The sequence below is a fragment of the Xenopus laevis genome, chromosome 4L (assembly GCF_017654675.1).
Source record: "Xenopus laevis strain J_2021 chromosome 4L, Xenopus_laevis_v10.1, whole genome shotgun sequence".
Taxonomy (NCBI): Eukaryota; Metazoa; Chordata; class Amphibia; order Anura; family Pipidae; genus Xenopus; species Xenopus laevis.
In genome coordinates this window covers 40,391,819-40,408,467 of record NC_054377.1, presented here as the reverse complement: position 1 = coordinate 40,408,467, position 16,649 = coordinate 40,391,819, and the positions used below count along the sequence as shown (strand labels likewise).

General features: G+C 38.1%; 1 protein-coding gene across 4 annotated transcripts in view; it reads left to right on the top strand.

The window, feature by feature from the left end:
- Positions 1 to 16,649, top strand: part of smpd3.L (sphingomyelin phosphodiesterase 3 L homeolog) — a 123,882-nt gene that overhangs the window by 31,803 nt on the left and 75,430 nt on the right. For 3 of the 4 annotated variants that reach the window (XM_041589427.1, XM_041589428.1, NM_001096194.1), the window contains 1 exon segment: positions 1,604 to 1,688. The exons of the other annotated variant lie outside the window; for it this stretch is intronic. The gene's annotated coding sequence lies outside the window, so the exon portion shown is untranslated. 4 annotated transcript variants of the gene reach the window in all.

The window sequence follows — 16,649 nt, the reverse complement described above, 5'->3', positions numbered from 1 at the left end:
CCCTGAATTTCTGCTGCCCTAGGCCCTGGCCTTTGTAACCTTGCCACAAATCCTGGCCTGAATGACTTACCTTATACCCCAGGCCTGCACTCCTGTTAACAGAAAACTACTCTTGCTCAGGGCACTTGCAAGTGAGCGATCCTCTTCCTTTTTTTCCCTTAGAATACAGCGGCTGCCGCATGCACAGTAGAGCGAAAAGGCTGGCTTTTTTGTTAGTCTGTTAATAGAAGAAAGAGAATCACTAGTGTCAGCCAGTATATCAGGTAAGTCATTACCATCCTTGAGGGGGAGCCCTAACATTTGACACCCCCCACCAACTGGAGCTTTTATTGTCCTTTAAGCATTTGATACCAGTAAACATGTTTCCAATCAAAGAAATGTATGGACACTCCTGCTTTTGAAATGCAGTACATATTCCTGTCTTTTCTTTAAAACTGTCACTTTGCTGTTTGCAAAATAGTTTGATTTTTTTCTGGAGAATATTTGTTTTTGTCTCAGAAATGTGCGTAGTTCTATAACAAGGAACAGTGTGTGTAAGTGTATCTGTCAGAGCAAGATGCATGTTGTGCAGGGGATTGTGTTGCAAAGAATGGCAGCTGCTTTGCTTTTAAACAGAATTTTTGAAATGTCAAGGTATAATAATTCCAGGTTCTGAGCTTTATAATTTGAATTGAAATTTTAAGTAGTGGCACAAAAATACTGTGATAATGGCACCTGAGTGAGAAGATAAGAGGTGTAGAATAAAGCATTTTGTGATCTGAATACGCACATAGAGAGCCTTAAGTCTTAAGCCTTAAGTTGAATATTATGTGCCTATTAATACACATATTTGACTTTAGAACCCAGCAAAGCATTTTCTGAAGGTTGACAAGGTTGGAGGCTGGCAAGTCATTAAATTTCAAGAGGGCATATACAGAATTGTAGAAAATAAAATAATCTGTTGTTTCTATAGCATGATACGGTACTGGAATATAATTCTTAGTTGTTACTTAAAGAACAAGGAAAGCTGCATTTGCTAGGAAGTGCCAATATGTTAAGTTCATCCCAGAGAATCCATTCTCCAGTCCAGTCCCAAGTCAGACTGCACAGGGAAAAATCTAATGTAGCACTGCACAGACATTCAGCCTTGCAGCACGGGGTTCCTTGTGCTTGGCAAGGCACTATATGCTAGTAGTTTGTATGTTCACACTGTGACCGTGTGGGTTTCCTCCCACATTCCAAAACATACAGGCAGATTAATTGACTGCTGATAAAATTGTGTATAAATGTGATAGGGACCATAAACTGTAAGCTGTGGTAGGGCAGGGAATGATTCATAATCTCTGTAACAAATAGGCAACCCAAGTGCCAAATTACACTTGCACATGTGCAATAGAGTAACAAGGGTTGCTTGAGTGGTGCGTACAATGGTGCTACTCTGTTTGGTTCTTACCAGGACTAGTGCATTTTCTTTTGAAAAAATACTTGATTTTGATGGTTTTGCCTAACATTTTGAAAACCCTTTGTTAACTAGCTTTTGCTTGTCCTTTAATACATATTTATGCTGCCTTTCTTACTTTATCACTCACTTTAATAATTTAACATATTTTCCTTTTATGATTAGGTTACATTCATAAAAGTCCTGTGCTTGAAGTCAATTTTGGACAGGGATGAAGCATCCTGACTGATGAGAAGGCCCCCACCCCCAGGTACATAACTATAAATGTCCTTATAAGCCTTTGCAAATGATTAAAGATTTGTATGGCACTGTGACTTACCAACCCATTTTCACCTACTATAAATTGCATAGTTTGCCAGTATAGGAGCATTTGATGAGGTTCTGAGAGAATATCCTCAGGGTTTGATCACTTCAGCGACGCTGCATTGAGCAGCTCTGCCTTCAGTAAATTGTTATCCACATGTATTGACTACAGTTTTTAAAAATGCCCAGAAATCTGCAAACAAGTATAAACTAATAGTACATAATTCCATAACTTATTATAAAGTGGTAGGGGCAGCATACTTTGAAACTGTGATGGTGACATCAGTATTCTATGACAATTTGTAGTTAGTTTTCATTTGTAGTTTTTGTGTATTTTAAAATATTGGAGTTGTTAGGGCATAACCACAGCAAGCATGCAGCAGTTTTGGATGTCCGAATGGAAGATGAATAAAACATGTAGTCACTGACCCCTGACAACTAGATAGCATTTTCATAGGTTCAAATATTATAAAAAAAACCAACTGATATGATGCTTAAACTGACCTTGCCATACTACCTCCACAACAAACATGTAGCTGAAAAAAATCAGACAGGTCTGATAATTCCACCAGAAAAGCCCTGCATCAGAGCGCAAATGTGGTACTTTTCCTGCAGGCTTGCATAGGTCCCACTGTATTATCTCATGGTTGGCCTTAAGGCTAAGGGCACACTAGGCGATAGCGCCGCGATTTGACTCGCGGCGACTTTTCGCCGCGACTTTTAATCCGCAATCGCTGTGGAAACTTTGGCGCTGGCGTCTATGGGGAATCGCGTCAAATCGCCAGCGTAAAAACACACGCGGCGATCTTTTTTCTATTGTCGCTCGAAATCGCCTAGCGAGGCGATTTCGAGCGACAATAGAAAAAAGATCGCCGCGTGTGTTTTTACGCTCGCGATTCCCCATAGACGCCAGCGCCAAAGTTTCCACAGCGATTGCGGATTAAAAGTCGCGGCGAAAAGTCACCGCGAGTCAAATCGCGGCGCTATCGCCTAGTGTGCCCTTAGCCTAAGGCCAACATTTGGATCTGCCCAAATTTCCCAGTACATCGATTGCAAAATAGAGCCCACATCCAAACATTTGGTGACATTGGACATCACTGAGGTAAGTGTGAATGGGGTCTAGTAAACTCTGTAACCAATCAGTGACTTGACAGGGGGGGGCAAATGGGTCATAACCATTTGCTTTTGAATCCTGCATGCTAAGGATCAAAAGCAAACTAACTGAACAGTTATGTCCCTTGTGTCCCTCTTTAAAGTCAATGACTAACTAACAGAGAGATGTAGAGCAGGAAGTTTTGTGCAGGCTATTATGTTAGTCATCCTGCCACTCCAGCCTTTATATATGCATTTTCCACAGTTATCCTTGGATTAACCAGAATCCAGGATATGTGCATTGTGCAAAGGAATTACGCAACCATTTCCACTTCATGTTCACTGAAACCTCGCACAACTGTCTTAACTGAGCTACAGCCCAATACTTTTTGGAAACTATGGAATGGATCATTGTGCTGTATTTAAACTAATTTAAAATTTAATACTATAGTCAGTTAAGTGCTAAGCATTTCAGTTACTTTTTTTGTTTAAAAATACTTCAGCTTAAAGGGTACCTTTCCCCCAATGGAGGTGCAAGATAGTAGAGCTGGCTCTCCAGTTGGGGGAAACAATACCATTTTTGGCATGAAATACTTCTAGGGATCACTGCAAAGGGAAGGAGGTCCTGATGGGGGCAGCCATGTTGGATCATTTGCATATTGAGTGATCCACCGAGGTTGCTCATTATGTGCATGCATGTGACTCACTGGGGGAATAGTCAACTGATCCTATGCCACACATATTTTCATATTGAGAAAGATGGGGCACATAATGTTCATGCAACATGAGCTCCTTCGCAATGTGGGTGGCATTTGCTAGGGAAGTTCTCTGGCAACAATAGTATTGTTTTGCCAAACTAGAGTGTAAGCTCTATGTATGCATGTGTTCTTTTTAATTAAACATTTGCTATTCATCCAAATCCAAAAATAGTGAATTTGGTGCACCACCACTTTAAATAAGTAATATGCTTTTCAGCAGCATTATTTTCTCCTATGGTCCAGTCTGTGCAGTCTGATTTTTTTAAAGAATGCTCATTTCAATTATTTCACCAAGATTATGACCTATAGGAATGTGCTGCATTTAATCCATGTTTACAGCTAAGAGAGATTGCTGTTCTGAACAGCTTTCTGTAGTGCTCAGTGAACAATCACCTAATGGTTTTTGTCCCCTGGTGACTGAATCAGGCACTGTTTTTCATTAGGGTAGAAAGCAAATGAATGAGTTTCAGAGGTAATTAACTTAATAATGCATGTGGCGTACTAGGAAAGCAGCCTCTCTGGGATTGCTGCACTGCTCTTCCCTGCACACTATCATCTCTAACCCTGTGTTTGTTTAGAGAGACTCTTATAATTTGGTATTTGTAAAAAATATCAGAAGCTCCGCAGATAATCAGAGTGTTATGACAAGCTGCTGAGCTGTTCTATTCTTACGGTAACAAAATCAATAAAAAGGGAACACTAACTGTGAATAAATGTATTAAGTTGCTCCCCAGATGATAAAGACTGTGAGCAAATTCCTATAAAGTTTTTACTGTCCCTAGTAACTTGAGAGGCAATGCCGCCTGAGGCAAGGTTCTCATCTTGCCTCAAGCATGCATGCCCCTGGAGCCAATGGTCAGCCCTTCTGTCTTGCAGTGATGGGGTCCTGAGTTCAGTTCCAGTTTGGACACTATCTGCAAGATGTTTGTATATTTTCCCTGTGTCTGCTTCCTCTGGGTCTTCCAGTTTCCCCCCCCCTCCAGAATTTACGGGCAGGTTAATTGAGTCTTGATTAAATTAACTATAGTGTGTCTGTGTGACTGTGATAGGGACCTAAGATTGTAAGTTCCATAGACAGGGAATGGTGTATAAACCCTTTCAAGCATTGTCTAAATGTGCTATTTTTCAGTTTTTGGACGATGTAAATGTTAAGTGGGGTTTTTTTTCCCAACCTTTCTGTTTTTATGCACAGTTCTAATTTTATGTGATTGCCAAGTAAAATGTTACAGGCCCACATACACTGTAGCTTCAGCTTGAATTATTTATCTGTGTTTCTTGAGCTGTTTAGGTGGCTGATCTCATTAATTCAGTCTTTGTGAACTTCTAAACAAATGAATATGTTATACATAATTAATTTTACCCCTGAAAGCATTGCATTTTTCTGACTGTGGTTACCTGGTGTGGAAGGCTGCTCTACTGCAGAGCACAGATCACTTAAATCTTCTTTGAAATAACTGTGCTTTTACAAATCTTGTACTTGCACCTAACAATTATTTTACAGATAGTTCAAGTGTGAATTTTTGGGAAAGAATCACACGGTAAATAAACTCACAGTGCTTCCTTTATCTGTTACTGGATGCAAGATGAAACAACTCTTTGCATTTTGATTGCTGCCACCCGATATCCAACTGCCTCTACTGCCATAGTTAAATAGTAATTTAGGTTGATAAAAGACACACAACTATCAAGTTCTACTTTTTTGGTAGACCAATAGCTACTTGATCCAGAGAAAGGTAAAAAAAATACAATAAAGACTCTCCAATTTGCCTCAGTGGGAAAAATCCTTCTTGAGTCTTAGAGGACCATAGACCAGTTCCTGGATCTACTTAAAATTAGTAGCCCTGTATTTTCTTGTACTAATGTTACCTTAGTCAGTATTTCTTCATAACTTTTATTCAGCTTAAGCTGGCCAAACGCCTAAAGATTCACTAATTTCACACAGTCACCAAACAAGCTGATCTTTCCTTGATTTGAGCTTGGTGATAGGCTGATCTGATCAGCCATTGTTAGGATCATAATGGCAGCCAATGTAGGCCGTGAGGAGAGAACAGCATAAATGCACCAAGGTGGTACTCACCCTGACAGTGGGGAGAAATATATATATATATATATATATATATATATATATATATATATATATATATATATTGTCATTTTACATCTTTTACCTTGAGCCACCATTTTGTGATTGTACCCCCTCAAAGATCACCTGACATGTAAGAATGCAGCTTTAACGCTAACAGAAAGAAGCCTAGGATTTACGGCAGTCATCTTAATGATGTCAAGCAAGCAAAATTGGAGGCCAAGTCAGAGTGGTCAGATATGAACTCATCAGACCACAGAAGAGGTTTCTAAAGAATAAAAAAATAGTGATCAGGTATAGCAGGGGGTAATCAATAACATACTTAACTTGTGGTTAAGTGTTTCCTTGTCTGTGTTTTTCTTGTCATTAGTTGAAAAGGTCACAATTTCTTTACAGCAAATATTACAGTTAATATAGATATCCACTTGTTTGTCCAGGTAATTTAATGACAGAATTTTTACCTAATGTGGAAACCCATTTGGTTAGTAAAACCAGGATGTTACCATATTTTTCTAATGGAGCAAACAACTGTGTTATCCTTGATACTAGAATATCAGTTCTGATCAGGTCTGGACTCAGATTTAAAGTTGGCCCAGGTATTTCAAGTACACAAAGGCCCAAACAGCCCCCCACAGGCCCAGTAATGGCATTTGCCAGAATCTTCAGATTGTCATTCAGGTCTGGTTTCGATTGCATCCCAAAAATCATACAATACCTTTCATTTAGCATCAGTATCTGTAAGTGCATGACCAGCTTGAGTAAAAATAACATACACACTTAACCAAGTGAAGTGCAGGTTTAAATATATTTGCTTATTACTATATATCAGAGGAATTTCCTTTTTTGTTCAGGGAGATGGGGCTGCAACTGTCTGACAGTGAGGTTTAATTGGTTAATCAATATTGTTTACGAGATATTCAGAGTGACAGGAATTACTGCTGTGTGCTTTCCTGGCTGAGGGGATCCCATTATTGCCCAGCGGGATCTGCAGCATACATAGTGTACTGTGGTGTATTGTAAAATTAGACTGGTTTACAGCGTTACCTATGTTACCTTAGAGCATAATTTGTTAGTATTTTAGACACATTTACCAACATACCAAATAATTCTGTTTGTTGCGTACTATGACGATTTCAGGCAACTCACCTCTGTATGCCATTCTCACTGGCTGATGGGTTAAATATTGAGGTGTATATGTGATATGTAGAAAGAACTATTGGGGGAATGTAATAAAAGTCGCAAAGTGCAAAACATTTAGCACAAATAAGAATAAAAAGTCTAATTTCGCAATGTAATACTCTTCCTTAAACTGTTATTACATTGTGAATTTTAATTGCGAATTTTAATTGCACATTGCCCACTTTTAAGAAGTGCTTGAAGGTGTTGTAAACTTTTGGAGCAAACATAACGACTTTTTCAGTAAGAAGTTTTATTACATTCACTGCGCACTGGCGCTAACTATAAAATTCGCAAACCTTCTTCCACTGTCGGAAGTGGTTGCAAAGGCAGTTTCCGGGTTCGCAAAGGCTATATTAAATTCGCACAGAGGCAAAATTTTTTCACACAGAGGCATAACTTTTTGCATTGCAAATATTTTTTCCGTTACCGATTTTTATTACATTCCCCCATATATGTTCTAAAATAAATATATTTTATGCAGACTTTTTGGGGCTTTGGGTATTATCTGCATACTGCACATTATGAAAGGCTTGGGTATTTCCCTTAATTAGTGTTGATTCTTGCTTGGCTATTATATAAATAAGCTGCTGTGTAGCAATGGGGGCAGCCATTCAAAGGAGAAAAGGCTCAGGTTACACAGCAGATAACAGATAAGCTCAGTAGAACATAATGGTGTTATCTGTTATCCACTATTTAACCTGTACCATATAGCCTTTTTTCAATTTCCACCATTGCTACACAGCAGCTTGTTTATATGTATATATTATAGTAGTACAGGTATGGGATTCGTTATCTGGAAACCCGTTATCTAGAAAGTTCCGAATTACGGAATGACCGTCTCCCATAGACTCCATTATAATCAAATAATCCAATTTTTTTAAAACTATTTCCTTTTTCTCTGTAATAATAAAACAGTAGTTTGTACTTGATCCCAACTAAGATATAATTATTCCTTATTGGAAGCAGCCTATTGGGTTTATTTAATATTTACATGATTTTCTAGTAGTCTTAAGGTATGAAGATCCAAATTACAGAAAGACCCTTTATCCAGAAAGCCCCAGGTCCTGAGAATTCTGGATAATAGGTCCCATACCTGTACTTATCTGGTATCTACTGTGTATACTGTGCTTGAATGGCTTCCCCCATGGCTACACAGCCAGCTTGTTTATATAAACTATAGTAGTGTTTCTGAAGCAAACAGATCAGTTTTACCAGTGCAGGGCAACACTACTTTATATTTTAATTACTATAAAATACTTTAAAAGTACTTTTTAACTTTTTGGTGTTACTGTTCATTTAATATACCAATGGGTGTGGCTTATGATTGTGGGAGGGGCTTGTTTTAACATGCTGCCCTACGCTCACCACACAGAGCATCCCTCCACTTTTTTCACTCCAATTCAAGCACTGGCTATTACTAAGAAATATTTCAGGCCTTTACCTTCTTTGAGAATTATAAATTCTCCATAGAGGCTCATTTTCAACAACAACCAAGAGTTCATAAAGATGGGAAAACGTTGCCTTAACATCAAACAGAACAAACCACAGCATTTATTTAAGAGAAAATTGGTGTAATAAGGATCTATTTAAATTAATTTAAGTCATGAGTAAATTGTGGGTAAAACGGGGATCTGGAAAGAGAGACATATTGAGAACTGGCGGAAAAGCTGGAGATTTTACTTCCTATAAATGTTTGTTTGTGGAAGATGACCACCATTCCCCTAAAACACGTGCTTGCTATATTTAAACACACCTGTAATGGCCAAGTCGACCTTGGATCTAAGCTATTGCTGGCTGCAGTGAAAAGCCTACTTTAAGAAGTCAGGTCAGATGAAAATAGCAGTCACTGCAAAAACATATTTATATAGTTGTTAAAAATAGCATTTCATACAAACAACCCTACTTGAAAAAATGCTAAATTTAAATTTCAAACTGTCTTATAAAAATAGCAGCTAGTAATATATATATATTATCATGAACTTATATAATTTAACTGTAACGCTTTCTTGGCCTATTCTGCCAATTAGGAGTTAAGGGTGACCAGCTAGGTAGTGAGCATGGGTTACATTGTGAATCTTCACCCAGGGCAGAGCCTTCGCCAAATGGAAGCTTCCCCTTTAAACTGTAGTTGAACTACAACTCACAGGCATATAAGTGCAAATATAGAATAATGGACGCCAGGAGGTTCTTTAAAAAGGTAAAACAGGAGCACAGATTTATTATGCCAGAGGCAAATGACCACAGGTATACAAATATACTGAGGACACAGCAGGTGGAATCACTTTGGACAGTACAAGGTTCACAGTCAAACAGGTGCGACTTCCAAAAGATATTGCAGATAGGTGTACATCAATTCCCAGTTCAACCGACGTTGCCAGTGAGGGGATCGGGATCTATCAGGTAGGGTACAGGTAGTCCTTTGCTCACCTAGATGCCTATCAACTGAGTTCCCTGCTCTAAAGGCAAACAGGCCTTGTGGGAAGCTGCTCCCTACTACAAATCCTCGTTGGAGCGACAACTGCTCTTTCTGCTACACCTCTCTGTCTTTCTCTCCTAGAGAGACTATAACAAGATCTTACTATTTTAGCTGGTCCTCGTTCACGGGGTTACCTGGTCCCCGACTTAGCACCAAAGGTGTCAGGTCCCTCTGGGGCCTATGGTCATCCCAGGCTCAGTGGAGATTCACCTAGCAGCAGCACCAGGAGCCAAAGAGGAAGAGGACACTCCCTGCACAACACTATATAGCAGTGTGGCAGGGGAGTGTCATTGCACTCTTTGTCCAATAGGTGTGGGTGTTACACTTTACCAGTTACAAGGGCTTGGCCCAATAACAAGGGAAAAGAGAACTACATACAAAAGGTAGGGATTAACTCTATAGGGATAGGATATCCTATAGGTCCCTACATACACCCGGGGGAAAAATTCATTTCGTCCCGACAATGGTGAAATGATATAGACACAATAGTAACAAAGTGAATATATAAGTGCAAACCAACAATACCATTGAACATCACTCTTCTGGTATCCTCTCCTGAGGAATACCTGGTAACAATGGGTACTGTGGAGAAAAGAACAGTAAAGAGCAAAAATGCAATACTGTATTGGATAAGTTTCAGTGCAAATAACATCAGTTGCATAACTTTATTACATTCATGAGGTCCTTATAGGAGCCAAAGAGGAAGAGGACACTCCCTGCACAACACTATATAGCAGTGGGGCAGGGGAGTGTCATTGCACTCTTTGTCCAATAGGTGTGGGTGTTACACTTTACCAGTTACAAGGGCTTGGCCCAAAAACAAGTCGAAAAGAGAACTACATACAAAAGGTAGGGATTAACTCTATAGGGATAGGATATCCTATAGGTCCCTACATAACTATAAGTTATAAAGATATGTAGATATAACCATTTTCCTTTCATATTTTCTTCTTCATATCAAGCTTGAAGCTCAAACTGAAGGATTCGTTTACAATGAAGTGTAGATAAAAGTAATAAGCAGTATCAAACAATGTCAGTTAAGGTTTGAGATGTCAATACAGTATCTTAGGAGAACTAAATGCTAAAAATGTCATATTTTATATAATGAAGTAATTGCACCAGCCTGTTTCAGCTTCTCAATGGCAGCAATGATCCAGGATTTCAAACTTGTCACAGGGGGCCACCATCTTGGAAAGTGTCTGCAACACTCACATGCTCAGTGGGGTCTGAGCAGCCAGGGCCGGATTTACATAGCGGACGCCCCTAGGCCCACTGCCATTTGTCGCCCCTGTCCCCTCCCCTTTATTCGTGCAAATTTTCATGGAGATTGTATCTCCTGTGCATCCCCAGTGTTTTTGAACCAATGTGGGTGTAGTTGGGCAGCATGCCACCCCCCTAAAATCCTGCCGCCCTAGGCCCGGGCCTAGGTGGCCTTCCCACAAATCCGGGCCTGTGAGCAGCAGTAGAGAAGGTAAACTTAGGGGTCGTCGCAAATTATCAAGCAGAAAATGAGGTTGTTCTGTAATATAAGCTGATGCCACATGGCTGATTATTAAATTCTGATGATAGTTGCACTGGTTTCTGAGCTGCCATGTAGTAATTATCTATATTAATTACATTGTGACATTTATATTATGTATATATTCAGTATATTGTACGTTGATCCCTAAGCTCAGTAACTGACAGCAGCATAGAGCATGTGCAGTGAATCCACAGAATAGAATAGGGGGAGGAACTGGGTCAGCTTTGGAGGCACAGATCTTCACTGCTAAAGGAATGTGGTTGCCTTGGGCAGGTACAGAAGCCCAAAACATTGTGTAAAACATTTCTGCCATACATCTTTAGTTAAGCTTTAGTTCTCCTTTAATCAGTTTAAGTTATAGGTATAATCTCTGTAAAGGCTATTATCTGTATCTGTAGTGATACAGGTACAGAAACATGTCTTAAAATTCATTCTTGCCCTACACCAAAGACCCCATCCCAATTGAGGTTTTTATTATAAGGAATCTAAGGGAAAATTAAAATAGTGGTACATTCATAATTTATTATGTACAGGGAAGGGTGCAAGAATGTAATGTCTTTTGGTCAGTATCCTCTTTACCTCTTTACCTCTTGTGTTGGTTATTGTTTGTTTTTGTATGTACTCTTGTGGTTTTAAACATACATACATACATACATACATACATTTATTGTACAGTGCTGTGGAAAATGTTGACTTTTTGTAAATATTTTATTAATAATAATAGTAGATTTAAAAAAGTTTGAAAAAAAAGGGGGACAGAGGGAAGCAGAGAGAGAGACAAGTAAAGTTGCAGTAAGCTAAGAGTATTATTGGTAATGTTAGAAAAAACACTTATGAACAAATAAGAAGATGCATTTTGCTTGTTTGATTGCTAAAATACTGAATTTCTAGCTATTCCAAACCAAAGACTCAGAGTGTAAGATGGATATTAACATCTACACTAACCAAGTTCTCTAGGAACTATTGTGCAGAAGAAGAAAATATCTGGATTCTCATACACATTTTTGATTGTTACTTAAAGGGTGGATTTATCAAAGGTTAAGTTGTGTTTTCCCAAAAAATATAAGCTTTTCGAGGGTAGTTTTTAATCAAAACTCAAATTTTTGGGGTTTTTATTAAAAAAACTAAAAGTTTTCTTGAAACATTTGAAGATGTTAATAGCCTTCATGATGTTTGGGTTTTTTCTGTGTGCTATGCTTGAAAACTCAATTAATTTGAGTGATTCAAGTTTTTTTCCCGCAGAAAACTCGATTAATTCAAGTATTTGGATTTTTCTACCCAAATTCACTGATTTGAGTTTATTTACATTCGCGTTTTTTCATAAATTAGAAAGCATTCGAGTTGTGAGTTTATTCAAGGTAAAAAAAATACTCACAAAGCTCACTAATTCGACCTCTGATAAATTACCCCCCAAATGTATAGTATCAGCATTAATCTTCTGAATTCATTGCTAAATCTTCTTCTACCCATCTGTTTTTTAATCACACAATATAGCTGTATGGTTTAAAAAGGAAAATAAAATAGCTAAATGGATCAAGGCGGCAGCAAATTGCAGGGCATGCGTGCATAAATGTAATAATTATTCATAACGCCTATCTATTATAATTTCTCCAGACACAAAAGCAAAGAGGTTTGGGTGTTATGTATAACATATGTTATGTAACTACATAGAATTTGTGTGGTAGAACTAGAAAGCTGTCCCTTCTAGCTGGCAAAGCAGTCCCAAGCTGCCACATAGCAATGATCAGCGGGCATACATATTTTTATATAGATACCATTTATGTGACCATGGTTGGGTTTACAACATTCAGATCACAGATCTGAAATTTTATGAATTAACTATGAAAAGGTAAAAAAAAAGAATTGAATTCCCCTTCCAAATTAAATACCTATTAGGTCAATCCCTAGCAACTTCTCTGTGTAAGGGCTAATCTACACAAGACACTTTCATCAGATTTTGTGGGTCAGACTTATATATGTATATTATGACCACCAAAATCTTGCCATGCACAACAAATGCAAAGAAGAATGCAATCATTTATTGCTTATACAGATTGATCTTCTCAGCCCAAACCAGTCCCACTTAATCTCACAAAAGAAAAGAAAAAAATAAGAACTGCTTATATACATGGGCATAATTTATTCAAAGAACCCAGAATTGTTGCTCTACTTGGCCCAGCATAATTTATAGAGAGTATAGTGTAAGCAAGTTCCTCATGTCTTGGCATCAGGGAATGGGATCATACATCATCTGTCAGCTGCAAAATGTAACCCCTGGTAAGTTGTTTGCTCTCCTTCCACAGCGGAAAGCAGGTGATTTTTATCTTGTGTGTTTGGGGGGTGGGGGGGTGAGTTGCGATATTCACAAATTGCTAATATAGTTTACATTATTCACATTTTATTGCTTTTATCAATTGCAGTGCCATCATTTTCAGTATTTAAAATTTCCTTTATCTCCCTCTTTTTATTTCTAGCAATCTCTCCAGTTAATAATTGGTCAGTGTTAAAGTGGACCTGTCACCCTGACATAAAAAACTTTTTAACTAAAGCATTCATGGTTGTTTTTAAACTCATTTAAAAATATCAGCTGTCAATCAAATATTGCCTGCCCCCTCTATGCCATAGGCATAGAGGCTGGGCAGACAATTACTTTCATTTTCAATGCATCACTTACTAGATGCACTCCCCACATTCCCCCCTCTCTCTTTACTATTTAATTGTGTAACCAGTGCATGGGGCTGGACATCAGGTCCCCCGTTCTGGTGCACAAACACGATTTTGAGATGATACAAGACTTAATAACAGTGTCCACAAAATGGTGCCTCCCTCCTTGCTATAATTATGTATTCCCAGACCGAAGGAAATAAGATTAAAATAATTTGTATAGTGTAATTAAAGTTCATTTTGCTTGACTAACGAGAAAAAATAGGATTTGGAATAAGATTTGGAATAGGATTTGGAATCATTTTTTTTGACGACAGGTCCCCTTTAAGATGAGATTCCAACAAGTGAAGATCCATTAAATGCAAATATATGATGCCCAAACAAATATGTGCTGCTGTAGTGTAACTATCCTGATAATGATTCTTGATATGGACCATGACATTTCAACTTCTGGCCATATACTGTGTTTTATAGGAAAACACATATACTATGCAGTGCACAGTTTATCAGTATTAACATCCAGCTAACAAAAGGTTAATGTGATCTCCTTAATTACATTTAATGTAGTGTGGGTGGTAGTTAATTTTCTGCCAAATTAATGAAAATGCCATTAGGAGAAAACAGTTTCTCTGAAAGATTTGTGGATGCTTGGTTCATGGTTTACTTCTCTCAGCACTAATGTCTTCTTCCAACTATTGTGTGATAAGTGCTGCTCTCCTGGCCTTGTGCATCCATCCTCTAATCTTCAATATTTAATGTTCTTCAATGCTGTGCCCCACATTTTGAGATTCGGTTGAACATTGAGATAGAATTCCTGATGCTGAGCTTTTTCTTTTTGCTCAAGCTAATTTTTAATTTAATCTACATTTAATCTACAATGCAAAACAATGCTTTAGTCCGCAGTGGTGACTAGCACCTGCACACTCGACAGAACACCATATTGATTACTTTTAGAGTTTTATATAATGCATTGGGTTTGTTCATTTTGCTGGAGTGGAGTATAATTGTTTGAACATTTTCCATTACTCTCTTAGGAGGTAATGTAAATATCAAGTGCAAAGTTATCACCAGTTGTAACTCATAACAACAAACAGCACTAGCAAACATCTGATTGGTTACTGTGATCACTAGAACTGGTGCAAACAGTGTTTTAAAGGCATCAGACCAGGGAAAGCTGGCCTCATAATTACCTAATTGACAGCTTTTACAAACAGTCAGCTTTTTCTTTGAAACAGCAATACTCCATTTTTGAGCTGTGCATGCAGTATAGCTTTGGATGTTATAGATTTGTCATCCAAACCACTCTTAAAGGCATTAATGGAATTTAAAATCACATTTCCCAGTGGGGCATTCCACAACCTCACTGCCCTCACCATGAAGAGCTGCTTCAAATAAAAGTTCAGTTTCTCAAATTTAAAAGGGTGGCCTCTGGTTCTTTTATATTTTTTATGTAAAAAAGGTACCTGCTTTCTATCTACAATGGCCTTGTAATGAGTAAACAACCCCTTTTCCTTATAGTTGTTCCATTCCATAATTGTTGCATTGCTTTAACCAGTTTAGTTGCACGGCTCTCTTTTCAGCTCATTAATAGAAGGATGGGGCTATGGTTGGCACCTTTTTGGTTTTCACCTGGACAGCCCAGTTTTTGGAAGGACCATGCCATAGCCTCCTGATCAGGGATGGGCGAATTTGACCCGTTTCGTTTCGCCAAAAATTTGCCGCCGGCGAAATGTCGCAGACACCCATTAAAGTCTATGGGCGTCAAGAAAAATTTGTCGCGAAATTATATTGTCGGGCGTCTTTTTTTTTTTTGACGCACGTCTCCATACAAGTCTATGGGCGTAATTTTTTTAGCGAAACGAGGCGAAAAAATTCGCCCATCCCTATTCCTGATGTCACTGGCCCACCCCAACCGGCACCACCCTGAAATATCACTGCCCTCTACCTAGACCTAGGGGCCTATTTATCATGTTGTGTAAAACAGTGTAGAAAAACATCATCAGTTAGGTTGCTCATAGCAACCAATCAGATATATGGTTTTCTAACTTTTAGGTGACTGATAAAATCTAATTGCTGATTGGTTACCATGGGCAACACCACCAGAAATAAGTTTCTCCAATGTTTTACACAGCATAATAAACAGGCCCCTTAGTGTTGTCAAAACATGGCAGCCCTAGAAGAGGCCCAAGATTGCACTGTATACTACAGATGAGGCCTGAACAGGGATCTATAAATAGGCATGTATGCTTTCATCCTTCATATGCAAGACAGAACTTTACCTACTTTAGTAACCGTTGACTAAAACTACAGTAATCCCTAAATCCTTTAAGCATACATCAACTATTTTGTGTATAACTCACATTTGTTATTTATGTTATTTCTACTGAAGTGCATAAGCTTGCATTTATTAACAATGAATTGCTATCCATAAAATCTCTCTGCAAAGTGCCAACATCCTGCATGAAAAATAGTTTTGCACATTTTAGTATCATCAGCAAAAATGGAGATTTACAATGCCAACCTCAAAGCTAAATTTTGGAATTACATTTTAGTGAATTTTTAAAAATTACATTGAGAATTGATTTAAAACAATATTTAAAAGTAATTCTTCTCCCAATGGCTTTTTTATGCAGCATGCTTGGCATTAGCTCACACTTCCTGCATGAGTTACCACAAATAGGGGCAAGGGGGACACTTGCCCCCCCCCCGGACTTGTACTTAATAATAAATTATATTCTCTTGCTATATATATATATATATATATATATATATATATATATATAATAGATAGATAGATAGATAGATAGATAGATAGATAGATAGATAGATAGATAGATAGATAGATAGATAGATAGATAGATAGATAGATAGATAGATAGATAGATAGATAGATAGATAGATAGATAGATAGATAGATAGATAGATAGATAGATAGATAGATAGATAGAAACTATTGGAGGCCAGCACAACACGTAAGTAGGTAAATGTTGCCTGGGTGCGATAAGCCCAAAAAGTAGAACAACAGCGTCGAGGAAGGTACGCACTCACAGGTCTTATGAAGAAAAAATGGTGTTTATTATTCAAAGCAAAGACTGACGTTTCGGCTAGCACTCTAGCCTTTCTCAAAGTGTTAC